The 15363-nt window shown below is 35.3% G+C and overlaps 2 protein-coding genes across 2 annotated transcripts in view; both read left to right on the top strand.

Moving 5' to 3' along the window:
* LOC111417883 (argus) overlaps positions 1-15363 on the top strand; it is a 397290-nt gene that overhangs the window by 101029 nt on the left and 280898 nt on the right. Inside the window, exon 3 of the mRNA XM_071194566.1 lies at positions 12629-12691. The gene's annotated coding sequence lies outside the window, so the exon portion shown is untranslated. The remainder of the gene's footprint in view (positions 1-12628; positions 12692-15363) is intronic.
* LOC139429080 (uncharacterized) overlaps positions 1-15363 on the top strand; it is a 516749-nt gene that overhangs the window by 274178 nt on the left and 227208 nt on the right. The window lies entirely within an intron of this gene.

Genomic DNA, 15363 nt, shown 5'->3' with positions numbered 1-15363 from the left:
ATTCACAAAATGATGATAATCTTAAAAATCGTATTCTTATGGTCTATGACCAAATAGGACAATACCTGTTGCAAAAATCTAGAAGAAATTTAATAAATAGATTTTGAGAAGGTATTGCAAATAAAGTACTTAGGTCATATTCAACAAATACTTTAGATTGTATATCAGAAATGTTAACTTAGTCCACTTATTAATTTATTGTTATTTTGTTCATGTTATAGTATCATTTGTCTCACCGCCTACTTTTAGAAACTTCTAATTCAGTGACTAACATTACATCAACCTGAAACTGGTCGTTATATTGTTGTGACTTATCCGCAAGCGGCCTTGGCTTTAACAGGTAAAACCGTAGATCTGTTAGCTAATTCTGCCGAGGTCGCTTACGGCAATAATTAATATCATAACTATTCAAAACTGGTTATCATATAGTGACACCTCGGGTTTATCAGGTGAAGTTATAGATCTTTTAATCAATTAAGCCGAGGTTGCCTGTGGCCGTAACTATGTGATTAATATGGTATCAACCTGAAACTGGTCATGTTACTGTGGTACCTCGAAAGCAAGCGGCCTCGAATTTGTCAGATGAAACTGTAGAGCTTGCAACCAATTAAGCCGAGGTTACCTCATATGATAATAATATTGCATCAAACTACAACTGGTTATCATATTGTAATGCCTCATCCGCGATCGGCTCCGGCTTTATCAGGTGGAGTTGTAGATTTTTTGACTATATAATCCGAAGTCGTTTGCCGCCGAAATTTAGCCATCTCAAGATGCACGGCTAAACCCGAAACTTTTTAGTTAGTTTCTGGTTTTAGTCTGGTCTTAGTTCTAGTTAAAATATACAACAATCTATCGCTGAATAACAACAGAAACTAGAACTAACACTTCTGGAGATGCTTTTTACCATGTTGCCAGATCACAAAGGTGTTATCCACGTAAGGAAACCATAGCTTTGGTTTCTATGGACTCTTCATTAATACTTTTTGATTCTAGAAAATGCGTAGAGTTTTTGACGTGTGTTTTGTTTTCTTTATTAACGGAGAGAGAATCTTGGTAAGGAGATTCGCCAACTGGTGCGATGAAGAATTTATAGCACTGAAAATTATCTGGTTTATGGATTTTAGGTTATCCATAAATTCTTAGTGGTATTGCGGCCTGTACAAACAAACTTCTCTGTTGTTGTGCTGTAATCTCTGTAGATTTCATCTTCTTGATTTTCTTGTAGGTGGCTAGATCCGGAAGGTTTATCATATTATCGTATTCTTTGCTATCCATCGCAACGTTCGCGTCATTCCCTTTGTCTACTGGTAGAACGATTAATTTGTTTTATATCTGATCGCCCGCGAATGCATTATAATTATAATTTATTCACCTGTTGTGTAATTTGTTATGTAATTATTAGTATATTATGTATCATTGGTTTGGTGAAATAGGCCATTTTTTCATTTCTTTTGAATGATGCAAATAGATTATTATTATTATTGCTGCCGCTCTGAGAGGAGCGGCCCTCTCGTCACCGCGACCTATAAGATCTATTGTAACTTTAATCCTCCAAAAGTTTAGGGCATTTGCAAATTCGAAATATTAATAGTAGTTTTTATATCATATCATAAACTAGAATCTACAAGCTACAATTTAACATAATTATAATATCATGATTTAGGGCAAATGTAGGTCCTTAATGAACCTTAGTATTGCCCCAAGGTCTTGTTCCTTTATTGGCAATTTCTCTTACGAAAACTACGACGGACCGATGATTAAAGATAAAATTACGGATTAAAGATTAAGTAAAATATTTGGAAGCGGCGTGGGTTTACCATATCAGGTTAAAAACTCCAACGTCTGGTGATAGGTTAGAAATTTTTTGAAATGCTGAAGGCGGGCGTAATTAACTGTTAAGGCTGAAGGCGTGTTACAAAAATGAATTTAGCGTTAAAAATCGAAAAAATTGAGTCGTGTGCACATATCGACTGATTACAACAGACTAGTCCGCCTTCAGCCTTAACAGTTAATTACGCCTGCCTTCAGCATTTCAAGAAATTTCTAACCTATCACCCGACGTTGCAGTTTTTAACCTGATATAACATGTACTTCATTCTTAGTTTTTTACGTCGTACCTGAAGACGCTTTTAGAAAAAGCGAAACATTGTTGTACCGAAATTAGAAAAAAAAAAATATCATCGTGGATTTATTCTTTTTTATCCTTGTTCCTTTATGTCGGTAGGTATCAAAAGAGCTTTAGCGAAAATTTTCTGTCTTATACTGCCCCTGCGACGCATTTACACAGTATATGTTCCTTCTTAGTATATGATCAGCCGTTTCTGACTCGTCGTTGCAAAGTCGACAAGTTTGATTCTCAGCTAACCTCAGGTAACGTGAGAGCGTCCTTAGGTCCCCTTTGCTGAGGCATAAAACCTCTTTGGTTTTGTCTTGCGACGGAATTATCATACTCTTCGCTTGTCTGTGACCTGGAAGTTCCTTCCACGTAAGGTTACCTGTTAGGCCTCCCAACTGTTGATCTTTGTAGTCCACAACCGTGTTGGGGTCCAATGAAGGGCGTTTTCGCTGCCTCTCTGGCCAGCTTGTCCGCCTTCTCATTACCCTCAATGTTGTTGTGACCTGGAACCCAGCATAGAGTATCATCATTCCGAGCATTCCGATTGTTTGTGAAAATGTTTATGGATGCACCTTTCTGTCTCTTTTGTAGTTTCAATACGGTACAGAACTTTATAGTAAGAACTTCTGCTTTAACAATGGTTATATTCGAGCTGACGGGCAATTTAATGTGGCTATTTGGTCCACTGATGCTCATGCCTACTCCGGGTCTAACTGTCTTTGAAGCATCAGTGCACCAGGCTAGGGCTCCTCTCTTTAGTTGACGCCCGCCTATCGTCCAATCATCCCTGCTTCTAAATATGACCTTATACAGCTGGTCGAAATTGTATTCTGTCGGTATAAGGCCTGTTTTAATTTCAATCAGATGATTTAGACATGGATCCTCGAAGATTTCGAGGTGTCCTCTGATGTTACCCTGCATCAGCTTGAGTGAAGAACCTGTTTTCAGTGATAAGGTACTTAAAGCTGCCTCCCTTTGTATATATAAATGAAGTGATGTGAGACCGAGAAGGGCTTTAAGATCTTATTGCACCCGTTCTATTAAGCCATGCTAACCGCTGGATTTGTGCCAGCTATTATTGTGCTGTTTTATGATTTGTTTTTGGCCACCAAACAGGTGAGGCATAGACGACCATGGGTCTGATTATTGCTATGTAGGCCCAATGAACCATTCGTCGTTTAAGACCCCAGTTCCTTCCGAGGAGCCTGCAACATATCTGGTTAGCCATAATGGCCTTTTTCCTCACATCGTCTATGTGGGAGTTCCAGTTTCATTTACTGTCTATTATTACCCCTTCTTACTTCTGTTTTGAGGTTAATAGTTCTGCTTTCAATGGAGGGTGTTCTCAATTGTAGCTTCCTTTTCCGAGTGAAAGGGACTATTTGGATTTTGTTGGGATTGGTGTTGATCCCATTGCTTCATGCAAATACGTTACTTTGTTACTATAATTTTGGAATAAGAAATGTTCACATTATATTTTTCAACGATAATTAACAATTAGTGAATTATCTATGTAAAAGTATGTTTTGGTTAATAGAAAAGATAAATGAGCAATATAAAACGAATAAAAGTGAAGGTACTTGGTGGTACGTGGTGTAGTTTGTAGTCGACCGCACGAAGCCAAAATAAATATTTGCGAACAACAGAGCGGGGTGGTCATAAATCGGAACCCCTCCGAGACCATTTTACGCACACGGCCTCATTAAACCATATCGTAAATAATTCGCTCGTTGGTGGCCCGTTAACCGCCATATTTAAGTACGCTAATCGGACCGGTCGTAATTATGAGAGCCAACAAAAGCAAAGTCAGGCATGGATCATTAACACGCAACTGCGACTCGAAAAGGGGGAGACGACGCGCGAAGGTCGAATTTCGCCCGTTTCGACTTTTCTCTCCGCGCACAAAACACAAACCGACTTTTTTCCCCTAATGACATCAATTCATCGCGCGCGGTCTGGAAATTAGAATTATCGCGACTACGGAGACGTGGAGATGGAAAGGGGGCAATGAGGAGTCGCAGAGAAGGAAAAACCCGGAATAAAAAAGGAAGCGTTGACGATTTGATTTAAGACGGGGGGTTCGTTTCTGTGCGGCCCGGGGTAGATTGCTGTCAGCTGTAAATTAACGTTGGTCCCGATTCTGAGGCATTCGTAATTCCGGATTCACAATTGTAATAATGACTATACAAAGTGTTTTAGGGCTCTCAACTTCATTATATCGTGCTATAAAAATTTTCTTCTATTCTTGTGTTCGCAATCAAAATACAACAAAATTTACATAATATATTAATTAAGTTGAGACTTAATCAAAAAAGAAATTTCTAGTATATTCCACTTTAGATGGAAAAATGAACAAATTTATTATTGCAAAATTAAAAAAGGGCATACATTACAACGTCAAAATTGCTAGAAAACACGATGAATTATTGGAGTTTAAACAATGAGGCCGTCGTTCGCAAACAGGGGGCTATATATTTCCTGTCAATGTTGGTATTTGGCTTAGTGAGCAGGCCAGCTGTAAATTTTTGGAAAGTCAATATCAATTTAAACACTCACCTCTCTAATTTCGAACGGGTGTAAAATACTGTGAAGTCGCATTTTTCTGAATAAATCACTTGCATGTTTATCAATGGAAGATTACATTTGTTGTCTCATCGCAGTTCGATTCAAAGTAAAGTCGTATATCCTGGATCTGGATAGCTAGGTTTCGGGGTTTAATTATGGCGGAGCTGTAAATGTCCCAATAATTCACAACCTCCTCCGCCGGCACGGCTGCGTGCAATAAATTTCAATTATAAATCATGTCAAAGCGATGCTGGGCAAAAATATTCGGAAATGCGGCCGCGGTTCAATCAAATTATCTACTGCCCCGGAATGGGATAAATAAAACCAATCAGGATAATATGTGGAATTAGTTTTGATTGAAATGATTACTCTGCGAAATTGCCTCCGTTAATAATTATTTCGGACGTCATTTAAAATTTTGCGTTAAAAACCAAACCAATTATTAACTTGTAAACTTGCAATATACTTCGTTTCTAAAACTTGTTTGCCTTTTATTTCATTTTATCAGTAACATAAATACCGGAAAGACAGAAACGCCTCGACGTTCAGCCCTTTATCATTTCCATACGTACCGAATTGGAGATCTTCCGTACGAATTGGAAATGCACGCCTGTACTTCCAAGCGGAAGCTGCTCCCCTTTGTACACCCAAAATGGATACCTTGAGCCCTTATTCCTAAATATATACCCGATGCGGAACGTAAAATATTCGCAGACATTTCAGTCGATACGGTGTTCACAGGTGAACAACGGTTCACGGTCTCGCAACACCGAAGTCTATTGAATTATCCCGTTACACTCGAAACGATGTTTTACGAGCTGTGGCGCTAAAAATACCAGATCAGATAAAATTCACCTGCGGACATGCAAGCTTTAAGAAGCATGTCGTTTGGTGGTCAATTTTATAAAAAAATGCAATTTACAATGAAGATAAATCTTTTTTTGAAGTTAAATTTGCTCTAGTTTAAGCCAAACACTGTCAAAAGCTTTAGATAATTTCACTCTTTAAACACAATTATCATTATATTTTGATAACACATGATCATTTGCTTAATTGAAAACAAGCTCTGTCCTGTTAAACAATTAAAGTCGAATTTTGATACACTCCTACTTCCAATTAGTATTATCATGGCAACTGAATTGAATAGCAATTTTGATATCTGCTAATTTTCAATGATAATTATAAAATTTATTAACGTCAGAAATTCAATTAGTTGACAATTTGTACTTAATTAATTGGTGAAATTATTTATAATAAAAATTTCAAGGGAAAAACATCGCATTACTTCCTGTTGTAGTGGCAAGTAATCTTGTAATCGCAAATAGTGGATATCACAAAAAGGTGTTCTTAGCAACAATGACTGTTTACAATTTATGATTAAAATAAGAAAGATTTTAATCTTCTTTTATTTTCAAATTTTCATGCCAAAATATAAGATATAGCTAAAGGAGATACAAACCAAAGAATTGGGTTTGAATTGGGCTTTGAAATTTATTTTGAAAACGCTATTAAAAACAATTATAGTACGAGATCCAATTGGTCACCATTAATAAAGGTTACAAAAGTATATGAAAACTATACTAAGAATTAAACAAGTCGCAATGTCAAAAATGACCAATGACATTGTTCTTCAGCCTTACACTAGATAATGTAGACATGCAAAAAGCGAATTTTCTGGTCATGGTGCTTGTTGATCAGTTGGTAAATCGTACCTTAAAAGGAAAAACTCTATTTGATGTACTCACACCTAACAATAGACGTAAACAGAAGTATAAAATGATAGTGTAGCGTTGACAATTCTGAGGGAAATAACAATGAATGATGTTGCAAATTAATTTAAGTGACTTTTCTAAAGCATCTAAAGCTCGATACAGTACTCAGTATTCTTAAGAAGATATAAAATTGATAACTGGTTGTATGATCTACCACTAAAATTTATACACGAGTTATTGGCCACTTCTACAGAGTGAGTAACATGAGCTGTAGATTTAATTACATGACTAAAATGATAGAAAAAGATGGTATTCCAAAAACAATTGCAGAGGAAATGGTGTATGGATATGGTTTCCGATTCAACGCTCGTAAATACAGATTCTTTTCTTGAATGGTAAAAACATTTTAAGAAACCAAATATCGTAATTATGGTAGAAACCGTCTTTGAATAACAGGTTTTGGGTCCTTTGGAAATGGTTTATTCTCAGTGTCAGGTGACCGGCCCTATCCTCTGATACTCGATTAGAAATGGACTTGTTTGTAAGCGTTCGTTGCCAAAGCTAAAGTAGCTTGTTCTTCTTCTTTTCTTCTAATCGTGGTAATTAGGCTCTGCCTGTTTTCTTCCTACCCCTCTTCGTCCTTCATTCTTTAGTTAAGTTCTTGCTTTTCAGTGCCTGTCGTAAGTCTTCACTTCTGACTGTTTGCGGGTTTTACTGCTGATTTGTAGGTTTTTATTTTATTTTACACTTTAACATATTTGCTCCTCTATGCGATGCCACTTAAGTAGACTGAAATTACGGATACATGGGATTTCATTGTTTGTTCGTTGACTTCACTACATAGATTTCCAGAGATTGTTGTTTCAGCTCCGAAATATTTAAACTGAGTCGATGATTCGAAATTTTTTTTTTGTCAGTGTTCATAATGATATTCATATGTTATGCTGATTGATTAAAAGATTGGACTAGTTTCTAGAAGGTCAAAGTTCAAAGTCAGCGTAGTAAACAATATTGAAATAAGTATTACCCATTGGATAACATGGATGCTGGATAACAAGGAAATTATCAGCAATCCCCAGACTATCGTGAAACATCAGATACAGATTTGTGAAAGCAGATTGATTTATTCAATCTTTCTCTATGGAACTGAATTTTGGACACTGGGAATCAGCTCGATACGATGAGTGGAAGTCTTTGAAAATTGAGTAATGCAAAATGCTTAAAATATTGTATATGGAGCAGTTTACCACCAGCACTAACAAACACAAAACCAAAATAATGCTAAGAAGAATGAATAATAAGATACCTTTTAATAGACTGCAAAGTTCTAACCGTCTATGAAGTTCATCAGTGTTGTTAGGTATGATTTACCTCAACCATTATATTATTCCAAATATTTCATTATATGTATAGCTACTCCTGCGTCCTCTAATTTATATTAACTGTAGAAAAGTATGTTGATAGAAGAACGTCATCTACATTATAGTCGAATAAGATGCGAAAAATGAAGTAAAAAATGAAACATGAATATAAAAATGGCTCGAACCTAGAAGGTGAAGTGGAAGTCAAGGTAGTCAAGGAGTCAAGGTAAGGTAAAAAATAAAGAAAATCCAATCACTTGCTGGTCATTGTTTCTTACGAATGCCATGTTAAAACCACTAAAACTATAACTGAATGCCACTTGGACTGTAATATATGATAAAAATAATAAATATTTAGTAAACGAAACAAATGTGGTTAAAATAAAGGCACTTCTTGGTTTGTTGAGATTTCAAACCATAGCAGTTTCTAAATGATCTTGGCTTACAACACATTACTGAGGCTGAAGAAGAAAAATTATAAAACAAATAAATCCTGTGTGGTTGTAGCTCACATGGCGATCTTTAAGAACATGTTCTACATGTTCTACCTAGTTCTACATAGTAGCATTATGGGCACAAGTTATACTTGATTCAGAATCGTTTATCGGCTCAAACATATAAGAGAAATGACGATGAATTTGACGAACAAAACAATACACAGATTTTACATAATATTGACAATGGTAAACTAATGGAACTACTAGAAACATACGAAATAAAGAAATTTATCCACAATCACCCTAACACACAATGCCTAAATGAACAATTACAAAATAACAATAGACCTCTATACACATTTTTGAAAACCCCATACACACCACCCAACAGACAAATGAACGAGAGAAACAAGGCAAAGTAGCACCTTGTACTGCAACTTTTGTCTTCCTTGGCTACATTCCCATCCTAACCCCATATATATCCTACCCTACCTCCTTCTCCAACCCAATTACAATTTAATTTTAGTTTTAATACTCTACAATGACGAAAGATATATAGAATATATAAAGCATAGAAAATTCTAACCTACCACAAATTTAACAGAGAGGAAGAAAATAATAGATAAGATAAACGATTGCATATGTAAAGAAAGGAAAATAACAAAATAACGAAAAACACAATAACAAATAACAACACAATAACAAATAACAACACAATATAAAACAAAAGGCAAATGAACGAGAGAACCAAGGCAAGTAGCACCTTGACCCTGCAACATTGTCTTCCCTTGAGCTACACTCCCATCCTAACCTACATAAATCCTAACATACAACCTACACCCTTTCCAAACATACCTACAATGATAAAATAAAATAAAAATAGAACATAAATAAGTGATAGATAAAATTGAGAAATAATTCGAAAGTTTCTTAGGAGGAAAAGATTTAAAAATTTTAAATTTAAAATTTCAAATTTAAATTTAAATTTGAAACATAAGCTTTGTTCGTAGGGACTGCACTAAAACTATAACTGAATACCACTTGGACTGTAATATATGATAAAAATCATAAATATTTAATAAACGAAACAAATGTGGTTAAAATAAAGGCACTTCTTGGTTTGTTAACATTTAAAACCACAGCAGTTTCTAAAAGATCTTGGCTTACAACTCATTACTCAGGCTGAAGAAGAAAGATTATAGAACAAACGAATGCCATGTGGTTGTAGCTCACATGGCGATCTTCAAGAACATGTTTGTGAACGTAGTTCTACATAGCAGGAAAACATCTAAAAAATGTGTCGTATGTCTACGAAATAAAGATCGCAAAGCTCTTCATAAATTCATGCCATGTCATGCTACTCTCTGTGTCATACATTTTAAGCTGGTGTGTGTTAATTATGCCAACATTGAAGGTTTGTAATTATGTTGCTGAAATACAAATACTTACCTAATCTTCTCATCTTCATACAGATTAGAGCCGATATTTCTAACATTTTCAGGACCTAATTAATTTCCATAACAATTTGCAAGATTGTTTATTCACGAAATGCTGGAAACTTCTTTGCATTTTGTCCTCGTTTTGTAACCTTCTTCTCATTTTAAATGTTTCATCATACATTTTCTGATACATTCTTAGGTACGCCAAATATAAAGAAGAAATATGTGTTATTAACACTTCTTATACTTTCCTAATATGTTTATATCGATTTCATGTCTTCTTTAATTGTTACATTGTGTAATTTACACAATTTAAAAATTTCAAATAATTGCCCCGAGCAGATGTTATAAGCAAGATTTCGAAACGTTCCTTTTTGTCATTGTAATGTGTCAATAAATGCAAAGACATTTTATTAATCCGTCAATGATAACATCAATGATATTTGAATGATGCTCAATCAATTAATTAGTTATTTCAGGGAAGAACTGCAGTTTTCAGTTATCCAAACCAACAATATTTCAAAAATCGTTCTTTACTTGAATCGAATAAATAACAATTTTAATACTAGAACTATGTACTATATCGTTTCTTAGGTTTTCTTTTTGAATATATCTCTTAAATTAAGTAACATTTATTAAAATCTTTCGTACATAAGTTTGTAGCTTTACTTACGCCCTCGTACGCATTAACAGATCTCCTTTATAATTTATAATTTTTTGTATTTTTATTATTATGTGATGAAACGAAAGCAAAAGAAGTTGGTATTATGTACCGTTAATATTTAAAAAATGTTTGAAAACCTGTATTATTACCATCCGCCCCATAATTTGAGGTAGTTTTCCCCAGGCGATATCCGGCCTTGAATGGAAAGGTGCTTTGATGCATAGCGAAGAGCGACACGACGTTATACAGGGAATATTTAAATTTTTACCCGTTTCATGGCGCCCATACACCACCATTCACGTTATAAATACTCGGACAATTTCCAAGTACGGTGCGAAATTAATGGTTTTCCACCCAGCTCAACCTATTGTTACGACGAAATTGTTTTCATACACACTTAATAGAATTTTGTCTGTTCTCGCCATATTCAACGGTGCCAGCCGTTCGTGAAATTGGGTCATGCACGACCGCCGGTAAAATGCGCATAAATTTCCACAAGAAAACGGACCGTCAAAGGTGGCAGTTGGGGAGGTATTGTTCTTTGGGCAGAAAGCGCATTATGCCTAATCGTTTCTAATCCGGAGCTCGGTGTAATCGCACGGTTGTGTGGAAAACGCGAAATAATTGTAACGAAACGAGGATATAGGGTATAAATACGCGGCTTTCTTGTACCCGCGGGGGTAATATTCCGGTGTAAGTGCTGTTTCCGTTCCACTTCCACGTAGCGAGGAGCAATTTTCTTTAATTATAGCCATTTGAATACTCTGCGACGTAGGGTAAGCCTGCTTTATTTATTCCAATATACTTAGTGAGAGTCACGGCATTATGTGGTTCGGCTTCGTGCCGAAATCGATCTTAAACTTTTTTCCGGAAATGAATTTTATTGCAGCACGAACGACGTTATTATACACGGCTTATAGTCAACTTATTTCGAATAAGAAAGTCGGAGCAAACCCGTGTCAAAGGAGACTAGAGAACTTTGTATGCGAAATTCGATTAGCCATTCAAATGCTGTCTTCTTTGAATAGGAATTGTTTTCCATTACCCAAAGATGTAGATAGCTGTGAGGTATAAAAAAGGTCTTTTATTCGAACAAAGAATGAAAATCGAATCAGCATATATCTTCCTACATATTCTCTGAATCATTATCAGTAAGATGGTATAGAAATATTAAACAGAGTTTTACAATTCAGGTCAATTTTTTAAACATATATGAGAAGTTGTATCAAATAAAAAAGTCATAAAAAATAGTGGTGGTTTTATTACATCGGATGTTCGAAAATTTCGATATGCGAAATTCAGAGTTTTGTAACCATAAATGAATATTTCAGCGTAGTTGGTTTTATTAAAAACAGAAACAAATAGTTGTTAGTCGGCAACAGTTTAAATGATTAATGTATGTATTAGTTTTTGTATTAATTGAGATTGTCATCTTGACAAAACTACCACCAAAACTCAATCTAAATGTTCGGTCAGACAAAACTTCAGATCGGTTATGTGAAATGTGGCGAAGACCAAATTGTGTCCTAGACAGATGTCGCCGTTGGGGAAGAATCGAGCTGGACGATCCCTGTTCCTTTCGGCGTTTATAATTTTATTATTAGAAAAGAAGTAGCGGCCGTCCGCAGAACGGAAAACTAATTACGAACTGTCTTCTGCCTTATCCGCCAGCGGTCATTTTCTCTACCCGATAGCCACTTGAACTCGAGCCAAAGAGCGCGCACACACGCGCACTTCTCGGTCAGGATAAACGCCCTTAGATACTCAACGCTCTCATCGAAAACGGTGCAGTTTGGGAAAACTTTTTATTTATCGTCTTGGGCGAACTGGGAAACTTATATACACTCCCGAGAGCGAGAGGCGTCGGTTTCGCGTACCGGACGACGTTAAACGTATTTTATATCAACACCAGTTCTCCTCCAAACTTTCCTAAAACGCGCTTTCCTGTAATCGTATATTTCTGTCGTACATGCGGCAACGGATTGTCAGAATCAATCATTAAATTGATAGGGATCGATTCTCTTTATGAAGACAAAGCCTCTCTATTTATGAAGATGTCATTCGTCCGCGGATGAAACCGTCTCAGTGTTCGTCTGACGGGAAACCGATAACGTTCGGACGCGCTGACCAAGAAATAAATGACACTAAAGTCCGGCAATGAGCTGACTGTGGGGAAGTCGATCCATGATGAAGCGAATGCCCTGTAGAACCAATTTAACCTGACACTGATGTACACGTAAGCGAACGTCTTTCGTTTACCGTACTACTACCACTGGAAAAATCAATCATCTCTTATGCATTCCTATCATAAATGAAAACGTTTTGTTTCAGATTTACGGAATTGAACCGACCGACGTTAAAGATCATCGATTATTCGTACGACTTCTTATCCTGGTAAGTTTTATTATATTTTTAACAATTTACTACGAAATGGTTCTATCATGTATTGTTTAAATCGTGCTGGCCGTCTTGCCATAAATATTTTTAATATATATAAATATAAATATTGCCATAAATAAAATATAGTTGAATTAATAATAATCAATAGTCAGTCTCTCGACTATGACATTGGTTCATCATCTGCAATGTATTACGATGGGCATACTGAGTTAACTATGGGGATTAGGAATCTGCTAACAGACGTTCTGCCATCATCGGCAAGGTAGTTTCGGGTTGGTGCTAAACCCTAACCGGCTAAGGCTCGTTACTACCATCTTCTTCTGATTAATCTTGCGATCTTTGATTCGAGGTTCATCGTAATGGTCGAAAGAAAAATTTTGAAAAAATGATGAAAATATATTTATTAAAAAATATTTAAAATCAGTGCTACTAGTTTCGGGAGTAACTTCGCCCTTCTTCTGGCACGACTGAAATGTACAAATTATTTGTTATTATTAAAATTAACTAGATAATAGGAAGTTAATAGTTACCGTCAAATTACGAGATTTTAATCGGAGAGTAGAATTCAATTAACATCTTAAACGATCCATGAGAAAAAGTATACAAAATACGACACATTGAACAACATCTAAAGTTTAAATTCTAAAAATTCCAAATTATTAACAAAGTTAAAAGCAAGATATAATAAAAGAAATTAAGAATTGAATCTTAAAACATGATTTTCGTTAAAGAAAAGCCAAAAAAGTGTGAACGTTCTAAAATTAAAGCTGAAAAGATAAGATTATAAGAATTTATGAGAGAAGCTTAGAAAAAGTTAACTTACTAATATAAAATTCTGAAATTGTTGAAAAACTAAAAAATTATTGAGGGTCCATCTGGTGTGTAAGAACTTACACACCCACTTAATCTTCTGATTAAGCTACCTAAGGGATTATTACCACGGTTAGTGCTATTTTACGCGCTCTGATTGGCTAGTAGATGGGTTTATCTATAAGATAAATTTAACAAAAAAAGATGGTAGTAATGGACCTAAATCGTTCCCCCGTCTATAGTCTTCTTTGCAGTATTTCACTTCTTCTATTTTTCGTCCTACCTGTTAACTTTGGTTTATATCAATATAATGCGTATATCAAGTGCCCATCATATCTGAATTCAAGCAATTATGTATAAAGTCTTCATCATCTCTGCAACGAACATTCCCCATGTTTTTATAAAGTCAAGTCTGTTTCGAAACTAGATCTATCAGCACAGCAAAACTTTAAGATTACTATACAGGATGGCCCATTGAAAACGAGCTGAAGGGCATAACTGCCAGGGAAAAATTTTATCGAAAAAAACCTGAAACACGTCAAATTTGTTGACCCCCTAAGAAACAAACTTTAAGTGTTTCAGTTCTTTTTCGATAAAATCGTTCCCTGACTGTTATGCCCTCCAGTTCCTTTTCAATGGGCCACCCTGTATATCCCCTTTACCTTCTTATTATATTTGCATAAATTTTGAGGTCTGAATCGAATCTTCATTCGTCATCAAGTCTTCACCATGTTTCTGATAAGATTAGTATATACGGACTCATGATTCCATTAAGTTCTTCATCACAACAACATAAAATGACCATACAGTCTTCAAGGCGTTCATCAAGACAGTATAAAATATCTATATATATATATATATATATATATATATATATATATATATATATATATATATATACGGGTGTAGATATATTACGCCTCCATAAAATTTAGCAGTGCCTACATCAAGACTCCATCAAGTTTGCATCGAGACAGCTGTGTAAAGTATAAAGTCATATCTGCATTTTCATCAAGTTGTTTCTTTCAAGTTTTGTGTGAAGAGACAACATGATTGCTTTATATCTCTATGACTCTTTCAAGATTGCATAAAATCTCCACATAGTTCTTACTAAACCTGTATCAAATATTTGAAAACTCTTGTTTGAGACGCCATATATTCCAGCCGTATCCAGCGCTGTGTTTACTCTCTCTATATTATCGTCAATTTCTCTCTTCATGTCAATTTGTGGTTTTAAATAACTCACCAACAATTGGCCTGTCGAACATTTTAGTGGCGTTTTAGGTTTTGACTTTCTTATCTTCTTCAGGAGCTTCCATATGGACCGATTAGATATTCTCTATTCACAAGGAGGGTCTTGTTCCACATTTTCTCCTTGTGCTTATCTACAATTTTCTTAACTGCCTTTTGTAGCAGGTTATACAACTTTTTGTGTTGTAATTTGTTATTCTTTGTTGATTTCAACATGACTTTAATGGCGACAGTTAATCTTTGGACTTTTAAATTTATATCTATCTATCTTTTATATATATTAACTAATTGTAAGTATTATTCTAACCTGACAGAGAATTTTGGCCAGTGAATGGTTTGTGATAAACTCAGAAATTGGTGTTTAGGTTAAAGATGATTTACTTACATTGGGCGAAACTCTTGTTGAATCATTTTAATGGTTTATATTTAACGTCGAATGTGATGGTTACTCATGTTTGTGTCTTATATTAGTAGCTATCTATTACAACCAGGCATAATACATTTATAGTAACTAATTTGCGAAAGTAGATGCTACTGACCTTACGATATTTTATAACAATAATATTATTTAAACCTAACTAACTTACTCATCACCTACTCAATCA

The sequence above is a fragment of the Onthophagus taurus genome, chromosome 2 (assembly GCF_036711975.1).
Source record: "Onthophagus taurus isolate NC chromosome 2, IU_Otau_3.0, whole genome shotgun sequence".
Taxonomy (NCBI): domain Eukaryota; kingdom Metazoa; phylum Arthropoda; class Insecta; order Coleoptera; family Scarabaeidae; genus Onthophagus; species Onthophagus taurus.
This window is presented reverse-complemented; position numbering and strand designations above follow the sequence as displayed.